Source organism: Octodon degus, unplaced genomic scaffold (genome assembly GCF_000260255.1).
Source record: "Octodon degus isolate 3935 unplaced genomic scaffold, OctDeg1.0 scaffold00002, whole genome shotgun sequence".
Taxonomy (NCBI): Eukaryota; Metazoa; Chordata; class Mammalia; order Rodentia; family Octodontidae; genus Octodon; species Octodon degus.
The window spans coordinates 29041423-29048142 of NW_004524578.1; positions in this window are offsets into that span (position 1 = coordinate 29041423).

Genomic DNA, 6720 nt, shown 5'->3' on the forward strand with positions numbered 1-6720 from the left:
GCGGGGCTCCCCCGCCGCGCGCGCCGGCCACAGGGGCGGGGCGAGCGCCGCCGGGGACCGCCTCTTAAAAGGGCAACGTCCTAGTACGGAAGCCCCGCGCGGGGAGCCCCGCCGCGACGCCCAGTTAAGAGAGAGTTATGGGCGGCTGGTCTTAAAGGGGCGACAAGCTGCAGCCCCACGCCGTCTGGCGCGGTTAGGAATGGAGCCTCAGGCGCTTCTTTAAAAGGGGAATGGAGTTGTGCTGGGCGGAGTGCAGAACCCGGAGGGGCGGGCGGAGCTCGGAACTGTCAACTCTGGCACCGCCCCGCTCCGCCCCAGGCTCCCGAGTGACAGGTGGAATCGCAGCCCAGGCTTCGGCCCCCAGGCCTGTTTACCACCCACTCCAAAGTGGGGGCTGACATTGCTATAGTGCCCTCGGCTCGCACCCCGCCCGGAACCTCTTTGCACCCCTAGCTCAGATCTGGGTAGTGTCTGAGGAGCCTGGAGCTCCCACTGAGGCCACTCAACAGCTGGCTCCCTTCTCCCGGGGCAGGCTGGATTTAGGGACTCCCTGGCATCTTCCAATTCCCTGTCCTCTTGAAGCCCTGCAGTCAGGCTACCCAGACTCCTAAGCCTTCGGGACAGAGCCGCAGGCTGTTCTCCAGGTGAAGTTCACAAAGGTCTTGGGCTGCGGTTTTGTTCTGACTCCCCGGTTTGGCCTTGATTTGGATCCCTAGGGATTGCATTGAATTGGTGAAGTGTGACACTGAGCTTTTGCTCTTCGGTCTTTTTTTATACTCACTCCAGAGCATGGGTAGTGGTCCTGCTTTTTCCTTGTCCCCTTCCCCCGCGAGGTTTGTCCTCCCTGGCTGCTGGCCAGGGTCCAAGCCATTGACTTTGTGCTTGCTCTTTAGATCCCCTGGGTGCTGACGACCGCTCTCAGTGTGCTGGGACTCTCCATAGCCTAGCTTCCATAGCCTAGCCTCCCGCTGCCTCCCACCCTTTTCTTTTGTTTTCTTCTCTCATCCCCATTCCATCTTTATAAAGCTTTCCAGAATTTCTAGTTCCCTCCGCCTTGAATCTTACTTCCTGTGTTCCCAGAACGGGCTGTGTGGATTGCCTGGTGTCTGTTAGAACAGGGATGGATCCGGCGCCTGTGTGTGTGTGTGTGTGTGTGTGTGTGTGTGTGTGTGTGTGTGTGACTGTGGCACTGATGGGGCCTCTGGGGGACCTCTCTGTAGCCCCTCCAAATACGAGTCTGACCTGACTCTGATCTTGGATGAATGACCTCCTGTACCCTTCCTCTTATCCTTTCTTCTCCAAGAAGTTTAGACTTCCAGGTGCCTCTTCCCCCAGGAAGACCCTCCCTGACACTGCTGCCCTGCTGCACTACAAACAAGTCAGGTGGCTGCCACAGTGGAGTGTGCTGTTGGGCTGCTGCAACCACAGGCCCCTAACCCAGCCTTTCAGTTGCAGGCTGCTGGAGGCTCAGGGGTGGCTTTGCCACTGCAATGGACAGCTGGATTGTATTTCAATGAAAAGGTTGCCTTTCTGCGAAATTTCAACGGCATTGGAAGTTTGGTCTGCTTATTGCCTTTCAGGAGCTGTTAGGAAAAAAAATAATCGAATCCTCTCTCATCCTGCTCCTAGGTCAGCCAGAGCAGTAGAAGGCAGCCTATCAAATGAAACTCCTAAGATAAATCCCTGAATCATCTGTGTAAGTTGTCCTGTTTTCTCCTCTCCATTCTATGGCCTTCCTGGCAGGACCAACCAAGCATACAACTAGTACAAGGTAAATTATTCTTAAAGATGCCAGGCAAGGCCAATTACAAAGCTTCCTTTCACTCGTTTTCTGGAATGCACTTCATTTTGCTTCTCTGCATTTCTGTTGCAAATTAAACTTTTTTCTTACTTGATTCCCAGCCGAATGGGAAAACAGCATGTCACTCTTTTCTGCACTAAAGAAAAATATACTTGGAGCTCTTATGCAATTCTTCTTGCCCTATTCTTTTCCAAATTAAACAGTGCCAGATTCTTTAACCTGTCATCAATAAGGCCTATTTATTATCTGGATTTACATAGTGTCTTTTACCCCTGGAACTCAAAATGCTTTCAGATATAATTGAGCCTGATCTCCCTGGTGCCTGAGCCATTAAGAACCCATTAGTGTATTACTGTTGCAAGCAACTAAATGGCCCCCTAGTGGTCTGAAAGTGAATATGCTTCTCTAATTGCCTCTCCTCCCTAAGGGTAGCCAGGAATCAGAATCAAGGCAGTTTAGGGACACAATGGACTCAAAAAGCCATCCGGTATGAATAACACCATCAACCTTAGCACCTCCACCAGCCTCCTCCACAACGTTCCTATTGGACGGTCAGCTAAATTATTGTTTCTGATCCCGAACTTTATTGTCCACTTCTTGTGACAACCCTCTGAGTCTTTGGAAAGTTCTGATCAATTGTAACCAACAACGGCAAGAACCATGCGCTCTTGGTTCATAGTCTCAGCAACGTTTCGGGTAGTTACTATTGACCCTCATTTTGTAGAAGAATCTGCTTCAAAAATGTTAGGGAACTTTCTCAAGGTCTCATAGAATTTAAAGCCAAGTCTTTCTGACTGTAGGACATTAGGTTCTTGATTCCTGCTCTGCTCTGCCTCAGAGGTGCAGCTGACCTTTGCAGTGAATGCATGGGGCGCTCCCAGACCGCCCTCAGAATGAGGACACGTTCCTCTAGCTCTGGAGAGCCCCGGCTATTCATTGTTCATAGCTGCTCCTGTTCCTGGAAATTGCCTTCAGAAACCAAAGAAAGCTGCCCTTTTCTCTGTATCTATAAGACCAATAAAGAAAGCCTACTTGCACAAATCCAAACTAGAGATATGCAAGTCCTGCCTGGAAGACTGGTTCCTGCAGGAGCTGCAGAGGTAGCCACTGGGTACTAGTCAGAGTCAGGAGCAGATGCATATAGGCTAGGCAGAGGTGTGTGTGTGCATGCGTGTGTGCGTGCGTGCGTGTGTGTGTGTGTGCGCATGCGCGTAGATTGGGGCGCTGAACATTCAGCTGAGTTAGGAGACTTGGTTGTAGATATCCTGTTAAGGATTCTGGAACACAGAGTGACATGGAAATTCCAGAACCACCATGGCAGAAGGTGAAAGAAATGTTTAAAAATTCAGGGCCAGCCAAATAGCTCAGCGATTAAAGCAACTGCAAGCAGGCACAGGAGTCAGGGGTTGGATCCCTAGGCCTGCTGTGCTGGCCCTGTCCCCATAGCACACTGAGACAGCAATTGAGACTAGGCATGGTGGTGCACATCTGTAATTCTAGTTCTTGGGAGGCTGTAAACAGGCGGATCACTACAAGTCCAGTCTAGTAGTGAGACCCTGAACACCCTGTAGACCCTTTCCTAAAATACACACACAAAAAAATTTAAAAACTCAGAGAGCTAGGTCACATGTATTATAGCTGTAATCCCAGGTACTGAGACTAGAGAATTGAAAGTTTGAACACAGACTGGGCTACATAACACTTTAGTGAGAAGATGTCTCAAAATGAAAAAAATAAAAAGGGCTGGGGATGTAGCTCAATGTGAAGGCTCTGGATTCAATCTTCAGAACTATTGAAAGTAAAATATCTCACACTATGGTCAGTGATCTGTGTATGGCCATAAACCCATGTAAATCCTGCAGGAATGCCCAGAGGATATTGTGGGATGGAAACAATAAGGGATGGCTGGTGAGAGAGATTCTAGTGCCACAGAGTAGCTCACTTTTGCTGTCCTTTGGAGACCAGCAAGAAGCCCTCTCAGGCCTGGCGAGATAGCTCAGCGGACTAAGTGCCTGCTTAAGCAAGGGCAAGGACTAGTTCGATTCTGGTACTGCATGCCATGTTGGCCACAGCCTCTGGCTCAGCTGAGCTGGTGACCCAGTCAGGCCGTGGTGGTGCACGCCTGTTATCCCAGTGCTGGGGAGGCTGAAAACAGGAGGATCACTACGCGTCAGATCTGCATAGTGAGACTCTGTACAAAATACACTTAAAAAAAAAAAAAGAAGAACCCTTTCAGAACTGGCTTCTAGGTAGCATTGGGGATAGCAGGTCTCTCATGGTTTGGGTTTTTTGCAAGGGGAACAACATAATACAGGATACATTTCATAATTCATTTTATAATGAATCATATACAAGAAGTACAGGAAATCCATCCACACACATAAACATAAAGACTCCAACTGAGGACCTACATTCTAGTATCCTGCATGAGTCTAGCTTAAAACCTAGAGCTCATCACAATGCTTCCTACAAGTCCAACTGAAGGCCTAGAGCCCGTGACAATGTCCCATGCATGTCCACTTCATGGATCTGTGCTGCAAAGGCCAAAAGGTCAGTGGTGGAAGCTAGGAAGTCTATGTCAGCGGGATGAAGGATCTGTGCTAGCAGCCTGAGGGATGTGAACTGGAGCCAGGAAGCAACGCTCAAGGTAAGCACTGAGCTACCCCAAAAGTACCACAGCGATCCTCAGCAATAGTGAGGTCCCGAGCTCCTCCAGCAATGAGGAAAGCCGAGTTCCCATCAGGAAAGCCAGTGCAACAAGCCTCTCCCTGAGGCTGAGCAGTGTACCGTCTTCTCCTTGGGAGCCAGGAAGCGATGCTCAAGATGAGGACCAAAGCTCCTCCAAAGTTCATTGGGAAAGCCAACAGGACAAGGTCCTCCAGAAGAACAGCCCAAGAGAACTAGCGGCCTCCAGCAGCCCCAACAGTGTCTCCAAACTGCATCCTTAACAGTGTCCTGGCAGCTTTTCCTGTTCTGCCTTTTCTGCTGCTGGCACCAGCCCTCGGGTGGGCCTTCCGCACCCAGCACCATGCTAGTTTAATTCAGCTGGATGTAATAAGTTGACACCAGTTGAAAATCCACTACAAGGTCCATGAAATCATAGAATGTGAATGTTGATGCAGCCGTTGTAATGAGCCACAAGTTGGAGTGGCAGTCGGGGAACCTGACCAGCAGAGCTATGCAGGTGGCTAATGTCTTGGCATCCAGGGGGCAAGCTGGCTGGGCATCCAGTGGTATCACTCAACCTGTACCAGTGGTTCTTAACTTCTTGGTTTTAGGATCATTTCACACTTTTATTTATTTTTTATTTATTTTATTTTTTGTGGAACCAGGGATTAAACTCAGGCCCTCGCGCTTGCCAGGGAAGCACTTATTCCACTGAGCCTCCCCCCCCCCATTTCACACTTTTAAAAATGGAGGTTTGTAGAGTCAGGTGTAGTAGCCCAGGCCTGTAGTCCCAGCTACTTAGAGGCTGAAGTGGGAGAGTCATTTGAGTTCATAAGTTTGAGATCAGCTTGGGTAACATGATGAGGCCCCTTTGTTAAAAACAAGCAACACAAACAAAAAGCCCTGAGATCTATAAAAAGCTTTTGTTTAATATTACATATACCCATTGTTACTTTTTTTTCTTTTTGGTATTGGGAATCAAACCCAGGACCTTGTACTTGCCAGGCAGGTGCTATGCCATTGAGCTATATTTCCCGGCACTGATGCTTTCCATATTAAAAAGGTAGATAAGTTTGTAAAATACGTATTATTAATTTATTTAAAATTAAGCCCTGGCACCACATGTCATGCTGGCCCCACCTTCAGGTGCGCTGAAAGGGCCACTGAGTCCGGGCATGGTGGCACATGCCTATAATCCCAGTGCTGGGGAGGCTGAAAACAGGAGGACCACAGCTGTGTAGTGAGACCCTGTACCAACGCCATTAAAAAAAAAAATCACTGTGTATCAGCAGCACATTTTTATAATAAAAATTACTTTCTAAAATTAGCAAAGAATAGCTTAATTTCATATTTTTGCAAATCTCTTGGGTACAACTTTATGGAAGATAAAGATATGAGAAGCTGGATTCTCATATCTGCTCCTATGTTCAGTTTATTGAGAATATATTCTTTTGATTAAAATATAGGAATAAAATCCACCCTCACCAGATATTAGTTGGAAAAATGAAGAACATTTTAATAGCTATTTAGGGGGTAATTATGGCTATTTTTCTCTACAACAACATCAAAACTCAACAAGTAGTACTTTAAAAAATTATTTATTCATTTGGTAAAGGATTTCATTGCGCAGCTGGGATTCGTAGTGATCCTCCTGTCTCAGCCTCCCCAGTGCTGGGATTACAGGCGTGCACCACCACACCCAGGTTTGGTGGCTGGCTCGGCCATGGGCTATCTCCACAGCCCTTTTTTTTTTTGTTTGTTTTTGTTTTTGTTTTTGGTGGAACCCGGGATTGAACTCAGGCCCTTGTGCTTGCCAGGCAAGAGCTTTTTTTTTGAGGCAGAATCTCACTATGCAGCCCGGGCTGGCCTTGTACTCATGGCAATCCTCTCTCAGCCTCCTGAGTGCTGAGATCACAGGCATGCACCACCATGCCCGACAATAAGTAGTACTTTCTTAAACAATAGTTGCATTGTAGATTATGAAATGACATTATCACTATATGAATTTTTTTTTTTCTTTTTGTGGTCCTGGGGTTTGAACTCAGGGCTTTCATACTGAGCTACATCCTCAGCCCTTTTTATGATTTATTTTGAGACAAGATAACACTAAATTGCCCAGGCTGGGCTTCAACTTGCAATCCTTCTTCCTCAATCTCAAGCATAGTTTACATTTTAATTTTTTTTTTTTTTTTTTTTTTGTGTGCCTTAAATCATTGCGTTTTTTTTTTTTTTTTTTTGTCCTACGTATTTAT